Source organism: Puntigrus tetrazona, chromosome 15 (genome assembly GCF_018831695.1).
Source record: "Puntigrus tetrazona isolate hp1 chromosome 15, ASM1883169v1, whole genome shotgun sequence".
Classification (NCBI taxonomy): domain Eukaryota; kingdom Metazoa; phylum Chordata; class Actinopteri; order Cypriniformes; family Cyprinidae; genus Puntigrus; species Puntigrus tetrazona.
In genome coordinates, this window is record NC_056713.1 from 21,680,255 (window position 1) to 21,704,583 (window position 24,329).

A 24,329-nucleotide genomic window follows, 5' to 3' on the forward strand; every position below is an offset into this window, starting at 1 on the left:
CTGACAATCAAAGCAAAGAAAAAGCACTAACCTACAGAAAAAAAAAAACAGATGCAGAGGAGACGGGAGAAGTCAATACTATATTGAGTTTAAAAGCAAACAAAAATAGCTTCAAGAGGAAAGAAAGAGATGGACAGGAAGTGACAGGAAATTCAAAGCATAAAACCAGCCTCTGTGTGTGTGTGTGTGTGTGTGTGTGCGTGTGTGTGCGTCATAAGAAAAGTCTGTAATTACTCTACCAGAACTGTATTTTGTTTGTTTACTCCTTTTTGTGCATTTTTAGTACTGAACATGCACCTGATTTTCTCAGGTTTCATTATATTGATTCATTATATTAATGGGACAAGTGAACATGCACACTAGTGTTAGATTACTCTCACTCACTATAGTAATCCAGTAATGCTTGGATGTCTGATTTGTTTCAGAGAATTTGTTTATTGGATGATTCTTTTTAGTGAACCAGTTCAGTTCAGTGATTCCACCAGATTTGAATCTGAATGCTCTGTTGGATGTCTGAGCTTTATTGTTAAAGAGCCATCTGTTCTATACAATATCAGGCTAGGTTTATTATAATTAAATTAAAGATCAAAGCAAATCAATTACGCAAAATGACAAATGTTGCCTTGGTAACTAACTCAAATAAGTTTAAGCACTTAAATATAAATTGAAAGTGACTAAAATTACAATATAAAAACTACAATTAATAAATTGTTCATGAAATAAGTAGTGCTGTCAAATAATTAATTACTGAAATCTCATCTAAAATAAATGTTTTAGGTTACAATATATGTGTGTGTGCTTTGTATATTTTTAAAAGGCACACTTATATATATAAGAGAAAATATTTACATGTATATATTTATATAATTTATATTACACATGAATATATATATATTTTATTATATATATATATATATATATATATATATATATATATATATATATATATATATATATATATATATATATATATATATATATATATTTGTGTGTGTGTGTGTGTGTGTGTGTGTGTAAATATGCACAGCACACACACATATTATATAAACAAAAACTTTATTTTGGATTAATCACAATTCATTTTAAGTAAATAATAAAATTATAAAGAAAAAGGCTGTTATTTATACAAACTAACTAATAAATATATTCATAAATATTATAATATCGTAAAGTATAAATAAAAACAACTAAAATAAAACAGCAGTCTGGCTGTACAGTCTCATAAAAAAGTTACAAAATGATTCCAGGGCACTTTAAAAAAGTTAAAATTATGTTTTTAGAATTACTAATACATAGCTTTAAGGTACTAAAATGTACCATTTAGGAGTAAATAAAAGCGCCTTTTAGCTTGTGTACCTCAGGGTGCCAGCCACTAACAGTGCTGTACCTTTTCGCAAGAGTGCTGAAAACACCGGAGAGTTTAGTGCGTTAGCTTTCCAAAAGTGCACAAATTGGTAACACAGAGCGTCTCACCCTGCCATCCGGGCTTGCATACAGAGCTTGGCGCGTGGATGTGCGGCGGCGGCGTCCAGCGCGCTCTCTTCTGACCGCAGTCGGCGCCGTCCGCGGATTTTGTAATGCGACATCTTATCAAAGCTCAGGCTCTCCGTGTTCCTGATGTTACCTGCGCACAAGCACACACACACACACGTGTAACTACAGTCTGATTACCGCGCGTTTGCCGCGTGTTTGCGCACTAACCGTTGCGGTCTATGGCGAGGCTGCGTCCTGAGAGGTGATCTGGTAGTTGCAGATCTGGCTGTATTGAGGAGAGCAGTCCTGGTCCGGCGCTGCACCTGCACAATGCTGTCATACACCTTGCCCTCCGTCACACCGAGCCGTGATACTCCAACTGAAAGCGAACACCGGAGAAAACTTCGTTCCACGTCTCCCACCTGCACACGCACCACGGCCCTGAGAAACGCGGAGAGAGAGAGAGAGAGAGAGGTCTTTATTGCTTTTTCATTTTCCAGGAGGCTCCGTGGAGAAAATGCACTCAACCTCAGGTCATCTAAGATGAAGATGAGTTCGGTTTTTCATTGGAACTGATTGGGAGAAATGTCGCACTGCACTGGAAGAAAACAAAAAAAGCTTTTCTGGCTTAGATTTCGTTGTCTTGCCTTGAGCGAGATATCTAAAATGAGATTTTCTTAAACAAGTAAAAATTATAGGTTTTCAGAAAAAGCTAGTAAAAATTAAATGCGTTTTTTGCTTGAAACAAGGACAATAATCTGCCAATGGTGCATTCTCAGAAATAAAAGTATAAAAGTCACTGAGGAAGCACCTCTTCAAAGGTACACTTTTGTACCTAATTGGTTTAAATATGTACACTTTAAGTACTAATATGTACCTTTAAAACAACTCGGCTTATTCTCAACTCCCCAGAGTTAATAAGTTGAGTTTTACTGTTTTCTTGGGTCTGGCAATAGCACTTTTAGCATAGCTTAGCATAGATCATTGAATTAAATTAGACCAGTAGCACTGCGTTCACTTCAAACATCTTAATCGTGCATTTGTTTATTACAAAAATGCAGCTTTTTTGTTTTCAAGCTCGGACTGGAGTGGTTTGGATTACTTGAGGATTATTGTGATGTTTTAATCAGCTCTTTGAATGCTTATTCTGGCGTGCACCCATTCACTGCAGAGCATCCATTGATGAGCAAATTATGTAATTCTACATTTCCTCAAATCTTTTTCTTTTTTTTTGGTGAACTATTACTTTAAGCATGTTTCCGTTAAATGCAGTTGATTTCAGAATGTAATACTTTTAAAAATATTTTTGAGCACAGTATTACATTTCAAACAAAAATCTCCCAAATGAGATTTCATTTTTGTTTTAGCATTATTTATATACGCTTTATACTATTCATTAATATTTGGAATATTTTTTATACTTTCAGCTTTTATTTTCATTTAAGTTTTAAAACTGCTCGTTCTTTTAATTAAATTTAATTCATTTATTTCCATATAAATATTAGTTTTTAACCTTTTTGTGTTTCAGCTATTTCGTTTAGCTGCTAAAAGCAACATTTGCAACTTGAACTTTTTCAAGCTTAAGTATTTAAATCTTCTATTTATGAGTTTTTTCAGATTTATTTTAATTAACAGAAAATCAGTGCGTTCCTCTTAGACAGTGATGGAATTAAATGGAGAGTAATCTAAACATTTCTTCAAAAGCACGTGTCTCTTGTCTAAATTCTCAATTTCATTCTCTACGTGTTTTTATAGACCTACTAAAATAGCAACTATATGTCAGGTTGTGTTTATAAGGAAAAGAAGCATGAATGCACGGATGCATTTTACTTTGATTTTATGAAAACAGGGCATAATAAGTGCGCCACAGATTTGACAGCTGAGTTAAATGTGTGTTTTTAGGGGACCTGCCAGCAATAAAGTCAAAGCAATTGGAATTGCATCTAAAATGAACATTTTCAGGTCAACTGAATTACATTGAGATTATTTTTACGTCCGTGTCGTTTTGGCAAATATTATGTACATTTTGCCAATACAGTCACATAATGCTTCAGCCCTTGATATGTTTATGTCTATAATTATTATATTTCTCTATCTATAATTACATTAACCCATTAGAAAGGAGTTAGAACTGAACTAATTAGCGCTCTCTGTTCGAGAAGAGTCTAAAACACTTCAGACGTCTCCGTTCGTTCTCCATCACTGTCCAGAAGGAGCGGTGAACATACTAAAGAGATCTCGTTTGCGATTTCCCTCTCCTGCAGGTCATTATAAAGTCTCGGAAAAGTCTTCAGGAGAGAAATATATAAAAGCGCGAAAGGGGAAAAAAAGCGCCTCCAGGTATCCTCACGGCCAGTCTTGACACACTTTTGCGAGCTGAAAATACCGAAATAACAAGCTTGCATCATTCACGTCAAAGACAGCATGAAAAGTGAGTAATGCTTCGCAAAGGGCAACGGCTCGTCTGACAAATGACGGGATTACAAACACCCCTGCTAATCTGCGTTATGATGTTAAAAACCAGAACATACGCCAAACACATTTATGTATGCATTAGGCACGAAATCTCTAGTAAAGCGGTGTGATTTTGCAGCTTTACTGCCCTTTAGAGTCTAATATCTCAATTTAATCCTTTGTGTGTGTGTGTGTGCGTGTGTGTGTGTGTGTGTGTGTGTGTGTGTGTGTGTTGTATCGTAGATCCGAGCTGTCGAAGCCGGATACACTAATCCTGTGTGGATTAAAGAGATACAGAGTAATGAGGAAGGTCCCGTTTTCTCTTTTCTCTTTTTTTTTTTTTTTGCACGGTTTCATCGCTAACCTCATTTCTCACTCATTCACAAATGTCTTTATGTCATTTTGTTTCAAAGGGCTTCGCTGCATTAGCTCCGTTAAAGCATCTTTATGCGGGTATCTACAGGGAAAGCGTCTTTGGCTCCGTGTTTGTTTGAAGCTTTCAGTCTGCAGGTAAACAGGTGCGGCGTTCATTAGCAAAGCGCTCTTAAAAGCTTTTAATGCCTGAAGGTCAGACACCTGCTTTTCATAGTCAGTACTAAGATACGAAAAAAACATTGAAATACTGTATATATACACTAATGTAAGACGTCTCTTATGCTCGCCGTATGGGAAAGTTATGGAATATTTTTGAAACTGATAATTTCATATTTTAATGTCATTTCAATGTCATTTATCCCTGTGATGCAAAGCTGAATTTTTAGCATCATTATTGTAGTCTTTGTTGTCACATGATCCTTCCCGAAATCACTCAGATATGTAGATTTAATATTGTACTCATTTTCTAATAACGCTGGTCTGTAGGATCAATTCTGAAATGAGTTTTTGCTTTATTTGGAAAGGATTTTTTGTGAATATTATAAATGCTTTTAATGTCACTTTTGATCAATTTAAAGCATCCTTAATATTTTTTTTAACCTATCTTAAATGTTTTAATATTGTTTTCATGTTTTAAAATATTAAGTAACATTGATAATAATCAGAAATGTTTCTTAAATCAGCATGTTAGAATGATTTCTGAAAGATCATGTGACACTGAAGAAGTAATTATGCTGAAAATTCAGCTTTGCATCACAGAAATAAATTGCATTTTTAAATATATTTAAATAGCAATAAACATTATTTTGAATTTATAATAATGTTTCGCAATATGACTATTTTTACTGTATTTTTGACAAATACATGCAGACTTCTTGAGAGTCATAAATTAAAGACAGCCTTATTTAAAAGTTTTAGACTATAGCAGGTGCGTGACTCAAAAAAAAAGGGCACAAAAAACGGGGAACTTCTCAAAGCAGGAAAATAAACATCTAAGAAGAAAATGCGAATAACGAGGGAGCGAGTCAAGCACGGATGAATCATTTTAAAAATAGTTCGCCGTGTTCCTTTCAGTTCAAAACGTCACAAACATGAATCAGACCGAGGTGGAGAACATGCATTTATTCAAACACACACTGACACATGTGATCTCTTCTCCGTGTCCCTCCGGCCCCGTGCGCGCAGTCGTGAGCCTGAATGATGAAGGTGAACTCTCTCTGTCTCTCGCGATCGATCAGTCCACGCGCTCATGAGACGGCCCTCCCTGACGTGCGGTTCAGAACCACGGCCTCGAGCGGGCGCTGAGACCCTGCTGCGTGAAAGCCACAGATTTCACCTACAGAGAGAGATGACCACAGATGAAATCTCGGATCTAAAAGTGGGAGAATTCTTTACTTGTCTACACTGTAAAAAAAATCTGTAAAATTTACGGCAGCTGTGGTTGCGGAATTCTGCCGTAAAAATACGGTAACAAGTTTCTGGTTTTAAATAATAGCTTAGCGTATATATAAGGCGCTCAGTGTCATTTACGCAAACATTAAACTGAAATATGCAATAATCGTTAATTTAGCAACGTTACATGTAAGATACAACCCTAAAAACATAACTGAAAAGAAAAACATAAAAAATGTAAGCGTCAAATTTTACAGGAATTTACCGTTAACCATTTAACAGGTTTTTACTGTAGCATTTTCAGTTTATTTTCTGTTAAAAATCCTGTACGTTTTTTTACAGTGTAGAATTTTATTCTTTTGACTTTTAAGAAAGAATCCTGAAAAATGCATAATGGTTTCTACTCGATTCATAAGCAGCAAAAACCTTTCAAACGTTGATAATAATAAGAACCTTTCTTAATAACTGCAATCTAATAGCAAATTCAAATATTTGATTTTGAAGGATTCAGCATCAAAGGAATAAATAAATATATTAAAAAGCAGTTATTTTAAAATGTAATAATATTTCACAATAGTGTTGTTGTTTTTGTCATATTTTTTGATCAAATAAATGCGGCAACATTAAAACATTGCAATAACTTAATATTTGGCCTGCAGCTCTATAGCACTCTTTATTTTAATTCTATTTTATCTGTTTGTTTTAGAAAATACATTTCTATACTTGTTTTCATAAAAACACTAGCATTCTCAATTCTTTTTCTGTTCTATCTACTTGTTTCCTTTTTATTATTAAATAAAGTATACTAGCATTCTCTATTCTTTTTTCCTTTCGATTGTTTTATATTTATATTGAAAAAATGTAAAGCTAGCATTGCGTATTCTTTTTCTAATTGTTCTCTTTTCTTTATTATAAACCTCAAGCATGTACTGCATCAGACTAACCGAGGCTTTCACAGCACTTACACATTACTGCTCTTTTGTTGGTTTTGATTGCTTCTATTGTCCTCATTTGCAAGTCGCAAGATAAAAGCATCCGCTAAATGACTAAATATAAAGTAAATATCTATTTGAGGTCCGCTTATAATGTTAGCTAAGCTGACATCACCGCTAAACCTCATACGGAGGTCATCTTGGCTAGTAAGAAGCCACCTAGCAACCACTCACGAGAGCTTAGCAACCACGAAACACCGTAGTAAATGGGGAGCAAGATCCTAACAGCCGCCTACAATGCTGATGAGTTTTGCATGAGCGAACATCTCACTTTTGGTGAAATGTGGTTATTAAAATGACTGTGTGTGTGTGTGTGTGTGTGTTGTGTAAAACAGTGCTGCTGTCCAGCACAGATAACAATATTCTCCATCTCTCCTCTCTTTGATCTTCAGAATAAACCTACATATACAAAACAACAGAGATGGAGCACAAAGCAGCAATCCCTTTGTTGAATAATATTTAACAATCTTTCATCGGCTATCTTTGTGCATGTGCGAATGCATAAGACCGAAACCGAATAATAATGCATAATAATGCAAAAAAGAAAGCATTTAGGGTGTTTTTTTGTTTGTTTTTTCAGCTTTGCTTTCATCAAAATGCAGTGACACTGATATAGCAAGGGGGCGTTCACGCAGCATGTGTTCTTAAATGGTCGGTCTGTGCGTTTTTCAAATGCCAATTTTGTTTTAATTCTCTCTTTTTTTTTATACGACCTGCGCATAGGAAATAAATTGTTTCCTCTTTTGTAAGTCGCTTCGGTTAAAAGCTACTAAATGCACGAAAAAACAGCAACACACAATGGTTTGTGCAAAGACGTGTACAGAGAATGTGTAGTTCAGGACATATAAATTCATGTCTGGATGTATTGTTTTATATATTCATGCTATAGTCATAAATATGGGTATAGCGATGGACATGACAACATTCTTTATGATAGTGTGAAAAATCGGTATGGAATGCATGAATTGAAGGCTGGATCACTAAAAGGATTCACACACACACACACACACACACACACACACACACTGTACGTCTGTGATTGACATGCTCTCCAGTATTTCCAATAAGCTGTCAGCTGAACACAAAGCTCAGAAAGAGAAAAGAGAGAGAGAGAGAAACCCCCTTGAACAATAGAAATCCAGCCCATATCTTCTCCTCAGTCTTCCTCAGACAATCTGTTTCTTCTCTCACTTCATCTCCCAAAGCATTTCCATCACGATATTCTTTAAACCAGTGTCTCTCAAACAGTTTTACTTCAGAAAACACCGTATTTACGTATCATTCTTTTGTTTTGGCTACATTGCAAATGTCGTGCAATATATAACTCTTAAAATCGAATCTAAAAATTTATACATATTTTAACGTGTCGTGTTTTTATGCATCGTTTTTATTTAATCAGTGTTGTTTTTGGCGACTGAAAATCGTGTGCTGCTTTCTGCAGTCGATAATTCACTACTCAATGAAACGTTGCTGTTGTTTTTTGTTGTTTTTTTTTTTACCTTAGATGTTTTCTCAATATTTTATCGACATTAAGAGCATTTCATTTTACACGTTGCCATCTGTCTAATTCAACTGGCTTCTAGTGAATGATGAGTTTGAGTTAAGATGAGACATGCGACCTTTGACATCAAAAACAAATTATTACACTGTAGAAAATGCTTTTCTAGACTAGATTTTATGCCTTTTTTCCAGCAAAAATATCAGACAATTCTTAAATCAAGAAGGATTTTCTAGACAAGTAAAAAAAATGTCTTGTTTTCAGAAAAATAATTTAATCAAAATGAACAAAATTTGCCAAATAATCTTATTTCGAACAGATTATTTGGCTTGTTTGAAGTATATTTACTTGTTTCACTTAATTCTGGCTTCTTTCCCTAAAAACAAGACAATAATTCTTTTCTCGAAGATCCTTCTTGATTTAAAATTTTTTAGACTTTTTGAAACAAAGCAGAAAATAAGAAAAGCATTTTTTTTGCAGTGTATTTACTCAGCTATGCATGATTATTAGCTCTAGATAGCCATTTTTTTTTTTACTCAATACTAACCTGTGACCCATTTACATTTGGAGCTTGGTTTAGTTTTTAAAGACTGGTGTCAAAAGTATTCACATTCATTACTCAGCTAGAAGAACTAAAGCTTATGCTGTGCCACCGGGGCCTATTGTGGTTACAGTGTTAGTATAGTCTACTATTACGAGTTAAAAAGTTAGTATAGCCCACTTATCACAACATTGTCGACTGCATTGTCAATAACAAATGCTAATTTATTCAAACATCTCTCTACTAGAAGCAAAAACTCAGCTTCACTTCAGTAAAGTATAGATACCCAAAATGTCTACTTAAGCAAGGTGATGAAATATTTGTACTTTGTTACTGGTTTTTCTCAGCATGATTTTGGTGCACGTGCCTTTAAAACAATCAAAAACAGTTCAGATAATCTCCAAAGCAGGGTCTGCGTGAAACTACATGTACCGCAGTCCAGCAATGCCTTTGCATTGTTGAAAAGAGTCTGTTAAAAATGCTATTATGATGTTTTCGTGTCTATTTTTATTCATATTAAATGTCATGCGTGCCTTTGTGCGAACATTATAAGATAAAACCTTATAAAATAATAACGCTTTATTGAATCGAAAGCCACCTATAATGGGTTTTCAGATATGGGCATCCAATGATGTAGCTCAAACATTTTTTAAACAGCCAAACAAACATTAAAAGGCTATCTGGAAAATAATAATAATAATAATCTATTACACCACTGATTGTAGGATAGCATTATTATTAAAGGACACCTCTACGTCTACAAAAACGGACGAAATGAATGCACAAGGTTACACAGACGTTGCACACTGAAACCTCTGTGTGTTATTCGGACGCAGCCGTGCTGTAGCGTGTCTGGTTTAGCGCCATGTGTTTGATCAATGTTTACAGGCCGCCGTAGGCAGCTGTGATTTATACTCTCTGTTACTGTCCATCTTAGAGACGGAGTGTCTTATAGGCCTTGAGGGAGTCGTATACATGTGCACTCACAGTGACCCCTCGCCGCACACACGTTACCGAATGCTGTCTTTTATCATTCAAGTGCCTAGTGAGCGCTGACATGCTTTCTCTCCTTCCCTCTGTCACTCACGCTTTCCTTCAATTCTATCGCTTATTCCCCTTCAGTGTCTTGTCGCTTTTGATTTTAAAACAGAAAAACAACATTTCTAGTTCTTCATCTGACAGTCAAAAGTGTCACAGAAAATCATATAGAAATACAATTCTATTATATATATATATATATATATATATATATATATATATATATATATATATATATAAATAATGTACCATAAATGTAATAAAATTATTATAATAAAACATTATTCTTTTATATAAATATATAATACTATATAATTTTATCACATTTATTCAATTAATTTTTTTTTCTATCATGTGCTCACCTACTGGCAAATGGTAATTTTTATTTTAAATTATATATTAATATATTATTATGTTTTCTATCTACAAATAAAGTAAATTATGATCAAATGTTCATTATTATAATTATTATTAATTATTATTAAATTTCATATTTGAATATATAATATAATGTATAATATTTTACAATAACATTTTACAATAAAATAGGATTTTGATAGCTATTTTTATTGCAAGTTAAACCTATCACAAAAACGTAAAAGTGTCCCAAACTGTCAATTTTAAATAAAAAACAAACAAAATAATAATATATATATATATATATATATATATATATATATATATATATATATATAATTTTAAACTATATATATATATATATATATATATATATATATATAGTTTAAAAATTAAAATTAACCATTTGATAAAAAAATTACCATTGCATATATAATAATATTTAATTATAATAATATTGTAATATACAAAATAATATTACTTTATTTCATATAGAATTTTTAAATATTGTGAATAAACAAAATACTTTTTTTTTTTTTTTTTTTTTTTACCTATTACAATTTAGCCTTTCTTCCTCGCATATCGCACCTGGCACAAAAACACTGTCCCCACTGTGGGCACCCACTGGCAAACAGTCTATTTTCCATCTTCCAATCCACAACCATCTTAGTATTCCTCACTGAAACTTCCTTCCTTCAGAATAAGGGGATTTATCCTCTTTTATAACCAGCTGTACCCTTGGTTTATGCTGTCTACACTGTTATTAGTTCTTTATAGCATTTATGACTAAAACCTATCAAAGCATTGCTTAGCAACGACATGATGAATCTTGCATTTGATCTTGCATTCACAGCAACCTTTGACTTCGAGAACCTCTGGCTATTTTCATCCACTCAACTCTCTATAAACCGCTGCTCCGTTACAGCATTCTGCTCAAATCACTGGAGCATTACGCCTATCAATTATTCAGCATGTTGTTTTGTAACCTGCCAGCAATTACCCTCTTAACAAACTCAATCTCGCTTCAACGTAAATTACGCCCTCTTAATTAATTACAGTTTGTCGGTGGTTGCCGGAGAACCATTAATCACATTTTATATTTAATTACATTTTATAGGCACATTACCTCTAACACACGTTGGAGACAGTTTGAATGTCAAGCAAAAACGCGAATTGAATCAGACATCAGGCGCCTAATGTCTGTTTGAATTAACTATAAATAATATAGAAATTATATAACTATGTATAAATAATTATAAATATTCAATTATAATATTTTAAATATACAATATTAATGTGTATGCAAAATAAGTTACTTCTGTATTAATTAAAAATATATATATTTATTTAAAATGATTCATAAATAATAAATTGTTTATGGCAGTGATGGGTGACTTAAGAAAATGTCATTTATTTTATTTAAATGTTTATTTTAATGTAAAACAGAACTTTTGTCAGAAATATATAAATATATATTATTGTCCCTGTAAAAACTGAATTATTTATCCTGTTGGTTATTTAATATGAAGAATAATACGCTCTTGTGCTGTATTTTATCAGACTATTCTAACCTAGAACTCCTTTCTTTCTTTCTCTCCTTTCGGTTCCTCTCAAGGGAACGTATTATGTACACTGGTAATTAATTTTCTTGTCAGAATACAGTCAGGGATGTTTGTGTAAAGGTCACATGTGGCAATAAATCACATGTTGGGGAAGATGCGAACAGGTGGAATTTTTAAAAGCAACATAAGCAAACATCTGAGCTTCAGTATCAGTTCTGCTGCACCGTGGAGATGCACAGATGTCACTTCAATGGTAAAGCGTGTGTGTTTTATTATTAATATTATTTTGAGGTCTAGCAATGTTCTGGAAACCCAACGCAAGGTCATTTTCTCATGCAAAAAGCACTTGTGATGCTTTTATAGAAGCCCAGCTTCTTTTGGGATCTAGGGCTGTATGTCTGCAGAAACATACACGCAAAATTAATGTAAGTCAAAGTGGAGGTTAATTGAACGAACAGTGCAATGGTGTTGGGTGATATTCTTCACTATTATCTTCTGAAATATTGAAATACACTAATAGTGGTATGTAAAGTATAGATTACTCGTACATAGGTATGGCTTCATTTTGATACATTTTAGGGGAAAAACATAAATTTACTTGTGTGTGTGTGTGTGTGTGTGTTTGATATCAGGGATCTCAGTGTCTTTCTGAAGGGTTGGGTCTCTTTCAGCAGCAGCTGTCTGACTAGAATTCTGCCAGTAAAACTCCACTAACACTCCCCAAAGAACTCATTTATTTAGGAGGAATAAGAAAGAGAAGAGATTGTTAAATCTGATAGTATTTTATGGAGAGAAAATGAAAACCGCCAGTGGCACTAAATCATCAGAGATGGAAAAAGGAAAGAATAGGTAAAAAGAGGGAGGGAGGGTAAAAAGAAAGACTTTCTTTTTGAACTATGCTAATTGTTATTTTAAAATTAATTCCACCTGTATCTTGTTAAATTGCTTTGAGACGCTTTATAATTCCAAGTTGATATTGATCCCAATATGAAACTGCAGGGTGTGCGCCATTCAGAACTGAACTGAGGTGCTCTTTCAATTGAAGTGAGGCAGAAAACAGCATGCAGAACTGACATTCAAATTTATATCTAATGAAATGCATTAAAATTCAAAGAATGCCGCATATGACTGAATTTTTAACTTTTAAGCAAAGTTCAAGTATCAAGACAAACTGAATGATAGTTTTACAATGGATGGATGATAAAACAACAGGTGATGGATGGATGAAGGATGGATAGATGGAGCTACAGGCAATGGATGGATGGATGGAACAATAGGTGATCTATAGATGGATTATGATAGATGGAACAACAAAGAGATGGATGATAAAACAACAGGTGATGGATGGATGAAGGATGGATGGATGGATGGATGGATGGAACAACAAGCAATGGATGGATGGATAGAACAACAGGTGATCTATGGATGGATGATGATAGATGGAACAACAAGAAATGGATGATAAAACAACAGCTGATGGATGGATGAAGGATGGATGGATGGAACAACAGAAATGGATGGATGGATAGAACAAAAGGTGATCTATGGATAGATGATGATAGATGGAACAACAGAAATGGATGATAAAACAACAGCTGATGATGGATGAAGGATGGATAGATGGAGCTACAGGCAATGGATGGATGGATGGAACAATAGGTGATCTATAGATGGATGATGATAGATGGAACAACAAGAGATGGATGATAAAACAACAGTTGATGGATGGATGAAGGATGGATGGATGGAACAATAGGCAATGGATAGATGGATAGATAGATGGGTGTGTGTGTGTGTTGTGTGTGTGTGTGTGTGTGTGTGTGTGTCTTTAAGCAGTGACTCAGTTTAAGTGTATCAGAGAAATACAGTTCAGCTGGAGTATCTGATACATTGGCAGCGTGATCTGGCAACCAGCAGGGGATCTGGAAAAGCATAAAGCATCTAATAATCAGAAAGAACAGATGGAGCGCGCACACACGCACACACACATACACACACACGCACACACGCACAGGAAAGATGTGTGCGCAGCGCTGTACTACAAACCCAGTAGCCTATAAAGTGATCATTTCTTGCTTTCTTACCAGCATACGGAACCGGAGCGTCTTTGTCCAGAGCCACTAAAGGAGGATCCAGCAGAACCACGTCCGTGTTTTCTGTGATGACGCCGTGGTATGAGCTCTCGATCCACGGCTTGTGCTTATTCACTGCGAGAAAGAGAGAGATACGATCTTCCATTTACTTCAAAAGCGAACCATTAAATCTGTTTCGAAACACTTCTGCATTTGTAAACGCAAGACTGCATCCCCTGTAATGTTCACGAAGGCACGATTCTCCGAACACTGCCGATCAATTCACAACCTTTGAGCTGTGCTTGATAGGACTGACTTATTTTTTACTTTCCATATCCAAAATGTAAGAAAGAAAGAGTGCAGGAAAACTTTCTTCAGTGTTTATTTAAGGAGACCGGTTTGTTGCGAGCGTCACGCGACAACCAGCAACTTTCCGGAGCCTCCTTTAGTCGATCGTTCTTTAAATGCGGCGGTTTTTGAAATCCTTGAGACCCTGTAGGCACTGGAGAAAATTCATGTTCAGATTACATGCGTGTGCAGTAAAGAAGGCTAAAATTGAGGCAGATGCATAAGCCGAGCACATATTGGAGTCTGAAGTTGAATCATAAATCAGTGCGTTTTATAACCAACCATTTAAAAATGAGCTGGCAGCTACAGCAACCAATAATTCTGACGTGGTATTATGGCATTTTTTGATCTTTGAGTCTATATACAAACTATATTTTTGGATTTCTAACGGCCACTGAAGAGAATAGAGGCAGAAAATTAAAACATACAGTCATTTGTAATTAATTTATGGCCTCTTGTAAATTACACCTCGGAAAGGTCAACACACATGTGCACCTGATCTGCTCTCACCTTCTTCTCGCCATCCACAATTTTTCTTCTTATAAGAAATAAAGCATGCCCTCTAAAGGTCAGGGCCATATCATTTACTTGTTTTATGTCCCAGAGAGACCAACTAAAGCTGCTCAAAGCTGAGAGAAGCACAGGAGAGCGAGGTAAAGAATGGAGGACAGAAAAAAAAGATGAGGGAAATGGGGGTGTGAGACCGAATGGGCGCCAAATCACTAAAAATCGACTTCTTTTTGAAAGACATTGAAAACAAGGATATTCATTGACTGATAAACACGGCAGTCCACTTTATACCGTGCAGAGAGGAAAACATATTTATTAAAACTATTACAATCAACACAGTAACAGATTCTCATTCTGGGTCAATCAAAAAGCTCTCAGAACCAACTAAAATCGTCTCTCTTTTTCTCAAACACACAACAGAGGAAATAAAGTGTTAATCTGTCTTAAAGCTGTTTTAATCCACTGGCAGCTGTTATGGGATTTTCTACAACCCGAGTGTCCAATCTCCCACCCAAATGCATGCTCTCTCTTCTCTTCTCTTCTTACCAGTGCCTTCGTGTTTTGTAAAACGGGTATTTCTAGCAAGAATTTAGTTGCAATGTAGCTAAAAAATATTAATAGTAAATATAAATGTATTCTTTCCCCGGTTAATCGCAATGTTTATTTCAATCAGCTTGATATTGATTTCCCGCATGGCTTTTTTATCAGCTGATGAATCTCCTGCTGAATCTTCAACCCCATGGCAAAACAAGTCATACTTTATACAGAGTGTGTAATTAGGATTGACTGTAATCATTAAAAAAAAAGGCATATGCAGTAAAATAATGACAAGAAAACACAGTGAGTTGTTCTTGTGCTCGGCACATCATAACATAAAGTGCAATGTGACCGGAATACAAAGAGGTTCTTATTGTGAAACAAAAATGCACTTCACAACCAGCGCTGTTCTATTCATGACAGGCAAATTACTATTTGAGACTATTTTAAATAAACACACACACACACACACATATGTGAGTGTGTGTGTGTGTGTGTGTGTGTGTGTGTGTGTGTAACGATTAATGGTATTTAACCCAAAGTAAGTTTACATAATATATGTGTGTATATACAATGTATATATTGTGTATATTTATAAATAAAATAAATAATATATATATATGCATGTATATATTTAAAAAAATATATTATGTTCCAACTATCATATATATATATATATATATATATATATATATATATATATATATATATATATATATATAAACGTATATGTACTTATTTTCAATATATATATATATATATATATATATATATATATATATATACATACATATATATATATATATATATATATATATATATATACATATGTGTATATATATATATATATATATATATATATATATATATACATATATATATACATATATATATATACATATATATATATATATATATATATATATATATATATATATATATATATATATATATATATATATATATATATATATATATATATATACATATATATATATATATATATATATATATATATATATATCCATCCATGTACCATATGTTATTTTGAATGCAATTAATCATCATTAATGATTCTTTATTCATATATATGGTTTTAATATATTATACATTTAATATATAGCTATAACATATGCAAGGTTTTTTTTACTTCACCTGGTATGATGTGGACTATTATATCCGTTATATAAATAGTATTTGAACTGCATATCTTATTTAATGAGATTGTTTTAATATACATTTCTTTATTATTATCATTAATTTTATTAGTCATTATTTATTAAGTTAGCATTATCTTAGAAAGTGTATGCAAGGCAAATAATAAACATTAAACATTTTAAAATATTAAAAACTGACCCAAATTAATCAGAATTGGGATCAAATTAATGAAGAAATCTGTATCCACAACCAGCCCTAAAAGGTTTGGACCCTGAGATGTATAATACAGTGACCTAAAAATGATTTTCTGATAAAAAGTTGAGAATCTGCTTCAGTGTCTTTTATTTCTTCAACATAAAGGTCTGTTTTATGAAATATGGCATTAACAGTACATTTCCTTCAGCATGAATCCCGTTAGGGTTAGTATTAGTAAACGAGGCTCACAGCTTCACTCCCAACCATAGCTCTTATGCATTATCCACAGCAGCAGGGCACTGAAGGAGCGCGACTGCTCTCCTGCAGCTTCATTGTGCCTTTGATACAGAAGAACTGTGGGAGAGCAGAGCCAGAATGGCTCCTTTACAGTCTTGTGCATTTAGAGCCAAAATGGTTCCTTTCATCTCAACGCTTATAGAAGGAAATGAGCCCAGAGCGCAGAGACACTGACAGAACTAGGTTACAGGAAATTAATAAATAAAGTATTCTTTTTTTTAGTGTGGTATGAAAACGATTGTTGTTTAATGCCTATGCAGATATGATTGAGGTTGTGTGACAGTTTCATTCATTGCTTTTGTGTTTTAAGGGAAGGAATAAGAATTTGATGAAGGTACATTTAAAACTCTTTAAAGAACTTTTAAGACAAAGTAAATGTTCACAAAATGTAAAAGTATAGGGAGAACATAAAAAACACTTCAACGATTAAAAATACAACTTTCAAAAAAAAAATTGAATTTCCTTTCATTTTAAATAATTTAACAAATTAATAGCCTTGAATGAGTGCGGAAATATTTAACGTTACGTTTTATTTAGTGTTTTTCGTCTTTCTTTCCAGTAAAAATGTCTAAAGGTTCTGAAATCAAGACACATTTACTTGCAGAAGAAGTATGTGGATGCTTGTTTTCTGCGAACCTGATCAGAAAACAAAATAAAGGGAATGTGTTTTTTAAAGCAAGAACACATCAGACTAATCAAAATCAATAAAAAACAGAATCAGTGATAGTTCTTATACCTCATACCTCACCGACGGACATTTAGGCATGCTTTAAGCATAAACTTTGCCGAAAACCAGACTGTATATCTTCATTTTGCATGTAAAGTAATGATTCCTATTGTAACGGATGTTTAGTATATAGAAGATATTCGCCACTGCATGAAACATTCATGACCCGCAGAAACGTCATGTTTTTTTTCAGATGCAAACCTACTTCCCTCTCATTACCAGGATCATCCTCTCTTTTTTAAGATTGTATACCTTTAAAAATAAAGATACAAAAGCTGTCACTGGGGCGGTACCTTTCCAAAAGGTACTTGTTTGCACCTAAAGGTACCTTTTTTGGTACCTTAAAGGTAGATTAAAGGTAGATTTTGGTACCTTAAAGGTAGATTAGTGCTTAAATTGTACGTATTTGAACCTGATGGGTACAAAAGTGAAGCTTTTAAAAAAAAGATACCACCCCTGTGACAGCTTTTGTACCTTTATTTCTCAGAGTGTAGGGTCAGTAGTGGCCCAAATCGTGCCTCTCTGATCACATAATGTGAAGATGCCTGATTAAGCGACTCTAAACTCTCTGATGCTTCCATTAGGCTGCACTAATGGACTGAGCTGAACTTCATTCTGCAATGATTGCTAGAGATGAGACACGACAGAGTTCAGCAGACTCTCTGGGCACACATACACACACACACACACTCACACACACACACACACATGCCATGCTGCTCGTAGCTCGGACCACTGTGAGATTGAACGACTTTGTTATGGAGAGCTTACGCATTTCAGTACCTCAGGGCTGTAACCACCACAAAATAAGCGGGAAATAACAGTTTTTAATGTTGAGCAACACTCGCCATTGTCAAAATGGCCCAAGCAAACCACTCTGCTTTTGTCAAATTTTGCTGCTTTGATTTGAATGCATCATTTACACGATCCCTGTAAATACTGCAACCTAATATGACAAGAAACATAATTAAATCATAATTAATTTTTCACCTTATATAACACTACTGTAGGCTGCTGCCCCTTTAAGAACGTCGTTTCAGTGGACTCAGGGGAACGTTGTGAGGAGGGAAAAAAAAAAAAAAAGGAAAGAAAAAGACCATGTTGTTTGGTTCTAGCGTGTTGGACTTTTGACGATTTACAAGTGTTTGATTACCTACTTAACCTACTTATTCCCAGCGTGGTGAGAATGTTTTTCGTTGTTAAGAAATACGATGTTTAATGTAATGTTACGTAGATCGCTATTTTGGCGATTATAGCGATTGCCGCCATAGTGCGTAAATGTTAATATATTATGTTTATTTTTCCTTTGTGTAAACGTATGCTGTTTATGTGATTATATTACTAAGTATAAATGTGTTTTTGTGTTTACAGTTTGACCAGACGTATACCGCACGTGTGCATGTATGCATATGACAATACTAAAAAACAACAATCGCAAAAGAATGTGTACAGTGTGAGTTCTGCACTAGTGGAATAAAATCAAAACCAAGTTCTAACTTAATGTTATCATTTCGTGGGTAACATTAAAGTCAAACACGAAGGAAGAAATAAAAGTAATAACAACATGGATCAAGAGACAGAAGAAAGTTCTATCCCAGATCAACAACAAAGGGGTCTCAAACGCCAACGTGGTGGTGCAAAGGCTGCTGTGACACGCTTAATGACACAGATTACTACCGCTATGAGCTGTAATCAGCCAAAAGATGTAGAAATGAAGCTTGCTGCCTTGGATGAGGTTGTTATGCGATTTCACGAGGTCCATGACATGTACCACAAAACGTTAGAAGATGAGGATGACCTTGATGCTTCTAAGGGCTATTTAACATCAGTTCTGCGTGAAGTGCAAGATTTACAGCACACAGTCTTAAGCTGGCTTGAAGATTTTAAGTCATCAATGGAATCTTCTGATGCACCAAACTTCCAAGAGGGACATCCAATGCTTGAGGAAGCTGCTAAATTGCAAATGCCTACTATAGAACAAGTATCTACCCAGTTTCAAGAGCTACAGAATCTAAGACAGAAAGAGAATAAAGAGTTTTCTGTGCTTCTAGCTCAACAGGAAGAACGTCTGCGTACAGAGTTTAAACTACAACTTCAGCAAGCGGAATTTGAAATGGATGGACTAAAAGGCTTACTGAAGCTCAAAGACACTGAGATGGAGGAAAATCGACGAAAGGCTGAGTTAACGACAATAAATAGAGGCTTTTCAACTCCTGTCTCAGGTAATCCATCCTTAAATTTTCGTTCATCACTCTCAGCAGGAAACGACAATTCTTTATGTCAACTACTAGAACTGACAAGGCAACAATATCAGTCACACATTGATTCCATGCATCTGCCACCTGTTGACATCATCAAGTTTGATGGAGAACCCTTAAAGTACTGGCAGTTCATCAGATTATTCTCCTCAGTGATTGAGAAAGAGACCGTGCCAGATCAAGAAAAGCTCACTGCGTCTGCATCAGTACACTGTCGGCCAAGCTAGAGAAGCTATCTCACATTGCTTGTACAACCCTGACTCTAGCCTGGGCTATGCAGAAGCCATGACTATTCTGAAAAGGCGTTTTGGCCATCCATACGCAATACATCGCAAGCATGGGTCGACAAGGTGCTCAATCACAAAGACATTAAAGACAATAAGCAGTTGCAAAGCTTTATGCGGACATTCTGTGTAGCTGTCGTGACACTCTTAAAGCAATGAATTGTGAGGATGAGCTAAATGGTGGACGCACTCTGCTACAAATTGTGGAAAAGCTGCCTGAAGACATAAAGAAAAGATGGCTCACAATAAATTATGAGATTATCAAATCGGGACGTTTACCAAAGTTAAACGATATAGTCTGTCTTGTTGAATCAGAAGCTGCTAAGAGAGCTGATCCTATCTTTGGGAATCTCCTTATGCCTGCAATTCGAAATTCTCCGGTGAGTTTCAAATCAAATATCAAGTCAAGCTTCAATAAGAAAAGACAAACATTCGCAACAATGTCAGTTACGACGGATGAATCCATCACATCGCCCACAACAAAGACTATTTCACGATTTAAATGTCCAAAGTGTACTGAAGTACACTTTCTGAATCAGTGTCAAGCCTTTAGAGCTTTATCTGTTAAAGAGCGTTTGGCCTTTGTTCAACGAAAGCAACTTTGCCAAAACTGCTTTATGAAGGGTCACCGCGCTGCAGTCTGTTCTCGCAGCTGGGTATGCAAGGTGCCTGGATGTGGGAAAAGGCACAACAGCTGGCTACATTCTGCCATTGTAGCTTCTAACAATGACAAAGACCAATCTACTAACCAAGCCACGAAGATGAGCCAGTTGTTGACCCGCCACAAGCCATTCAAACGCATGCCACCAGAAAATGCATTGACATCAGTCAAAAGAAGATTGCACTTCCTATCCTGCCTGTTGTGGTTTCAGACAGACACAAGCAATTCTCTATGAATGTCTTTGCTTTGCTTGATAGTGGCTCCAATGGGACCTTTGCATCTAAGAAGCTTGTTCATGCTCTTAAATTGGAATCACGCAAAATGAACGTTAAACTGAACACTATGGAGACCAAAAACCTCAACGTAGTTACCTTAGCAGTTGATCTACAAGTTGAAGATGCTCAACAAAGAAACTCTTTCCTAATGAAAGGAGTGCTCTGTCGGGACAACCTGAACATAAGTCTGGACAGCCTAGTCACACAGCAGGAAGTGTTTCAGTGGTCACATCTGCGGGAAATTGCGGATGAAATCAGTTTACCCGATGCTGATCTAGCTAATGAGGTTCACTTGCTAATAGGTCTAGACCAACCAGACATACTTAAACCCCGTGACACATGCTGTGGTGAGTCTGGCGAACCATACGCAATTCTGACTGGCCTGGGATGGACACTCCATGGACCAGTAGCAGATGGCTCTACGTCTGTTTCTGCCAACTTCATTCGAGCTGACCATTCTCTACAACAAGCTGTTGAAAGATTTTGGAAGTTGGATGACCCAGTGCATGTGAACAATGACTCGCTGTCAGTAGTTGACGAACAAGTTGTGGCCCTATGGAACAAACAAGCAGTCAAAGAGGAAGGTCATTACACACTTCCAATCCCATTCAAAGAACGCGTCCACCACAACTACCCAATAACTACACAATGGCCAAGCATCGATTAGATCTTCTAGGAAAGAGGCTAAAGAAGGACCCAACTTTGCTTCACATGTATACAGAGGGTATTAGAGACTCTTTGCAGAAAGAATACGCAGAAGAAGTCGTAGACATTATAAGAGAAGATGGCTGCGTGTGGTACCTGCCGCATCATCCAGTTCTGCATCCACGCAAGCCAGAGAAGGTTCGTATTGTCTTTGATTGTGCAGCACGGTACCAAGGTACTTCATTAAATGACCACATCCATCAAGGCCCAGACCTTGCCAATAAGCTGCTAGGAGTCCTTCTCAAGTTTAGACAGGAACCCATTGCTTTAAATGCAGATATCGAGAGCATGTTCTATCAAGTCCGGGTGCCGTCTGATGAAAGGGATGTTCTTCGTTTCCTATGGTGGGATGATAACGACCCGAACAAACCACCTAAGCATTATCGTATGAAGGCTCACCTGTTTGGAGGTGTCTGGAGTCCTAGTGCTGCCAATTTTGCCTTACAACGAGTGGCTGAAGACAATCGCGGAAACTTCTCTGATGACGCAGTGGAAACAGTGAAGCGAAATTTCTACGTTGACGATTGTCTTAAGTCAGTACCAACAGAGGAGGCTGCCATTAAACTCGCTTCTGAACTCAGGGAACTGCTCACCTGTGGAGGGTTTAGATTAACCAAGTGGTTAAGCAATTCTAAGGAAGTGATGAAATCAATACCAACTGATGACTGGGCAAAATCGTTACATGAGGTTAACCTTGACCAAGAGGATTTGCCACTCGAACGAACACTGGGCGTCCTTTGGGATGTAGAAAGAGATTGTTTCACATTCGATGTCAAGACAGTAGACAAGCCAGTAACAAAGAGGGGAGTATTGAGCACTACCAGTTCCATTTATGATCCTTTAGGATTTGCAAGCCCTTTCGTGCTCAAAGCTAAAGCAATCTTTCAAGAATTGTGTCGTATGAAAGTCGACTGGGACGAAGAGTTACCAGTGGACATAGCAGCACAATGGCGCTCGATGGTTGAATGACTTGCCTCTGTTGGCAGGACTGACAATTCCAAGATGTCTTAAACCAACATCTATTAGTTGTTTGTTACCGACTCAGCTCCATCACTTTTCCGATGCTTCAGAACTGGCTTACGGTGCTGTTTCATACATCAAGATTGGTGACACCTGCAGGCTGGTAATGTCAAAGGCCAGACTTGCTCCGATCAAGCCAGTTAGCATACCACGACTGGAACTGCTAGCAGCTGTTGTTGCTACAGAGCTGGATCAGCATATCAAGCGACACTTAGAGATTCCAATTGAAAGGACTTTCTTTTGGACAGACAGTACTATCGTACTCCAGTACATTAACAACAAGCATTGTCGTTTTCAGACATTTGTCGCCAACCGTATATCAAAAATACATGAACGATCAGATTCATGCCAGTGGAGACACATTGATTCTGCATCTAACCCTGCGGATGACGTCTCTCGAGGGATGACTATGAGGGAGATTCTAGAAAGTGAACGATGGGTAACTGGTCCACACTTTCTTAGACTTGAGGAGGAACAATGGCCTGCTCAGCCTATTATAAATGACTTGCCAGACGGAGCAGAGATCAAACAAGGCAAAGAAATTTATGCAGCTAGCATAAAACGAAACCACCTGACAATAAATGCAGTGGATAGATTACTGGAACGATACTCCAGTTGGCATCGTTTGAAAAGAGCTACTGCTATCTTGTTGCGTCTAAAGGTTTTGTTACGCAAGAAAGCGAGTGTGCATCTTTCTGACCCCATCACTGTTGGTGAGCTCCAGCAAGCAGAGCTAGCCATTCTCAAATACGTACAAGCCGCAACTTTCGGATCTGCTCAAGCAAAACCCAGTTCTCTTCTCAAGCTCAAACCTTTCGAGGATGAGAATAACCATCTTCTTCGTGTCGGAGGTAGACTAACAAATGCCCCAATTCCCTACGAGGCTAAACACCCGGTGATCCTACCTAATAATCATCATGTCACCCAGCTGATTATTCGTCACTACCATCTTCGTTTGGGTCATGCAGGTCCAGAACGAGTTCTTACAGAAATTCGTCAGCGTTTCTGGGTTCTAAAGGGACGTGCTGTCATTAACCAGACTCTCAAGTCATGTCTACAGTGTCGCAAATTAAGAGCTAAGCCACAAGCTCAGCAAATGGCTGACTTACCTGACTCTAGAGTGACACCGTGTGAGCCTCCATTTACTCGAGTGGGCATAGACTATTTCGGACCATTCTTGGTTAAAAGGGCACGCAGTGATCAAAAGAGGTACGGATGTGTGTTTACATGTCTCACTACGAGAGCTATTCATCTCGAGGTCACACACACCCTTGACACGGATTCTTTTATCAACGCTTTACAGCGATTCATCTCCAGGAGAGGCCCACCTTCTGAGATACGATCAGATAATGGGACTAATTTTGTGGGTGGGTTGCGAGAGTTGCGAAAGGCCATTAATGAATGGAATCAACAAAAGATTTCTGATTATCTGCTGCAGGACAATGTAAAATGGATCTTCAATCCACCTGCCGCCTCACATATGGGTGGTGTATGGGAGCGACAAATTCGCACCATCTGCTCCATTCTAAATACTGTTCTTTCACAGCAGACACCAGATGATGAGGGATTGACGACGCTGTTTTGTTGCGTAGAGTCTATT

At 36.3% G+C, this 24,329-nt stretch overlaps 1 pseudogene; it reads right to left on the reverse strand.

Moving 5' to 3' along the window:
- LOC122358703 overlaps positions 1-24,329 on the reverse strand; it is a 36,897-nt pseudogene that overhangs the window by 8,098 nt on the left and 4,470 nt on the right.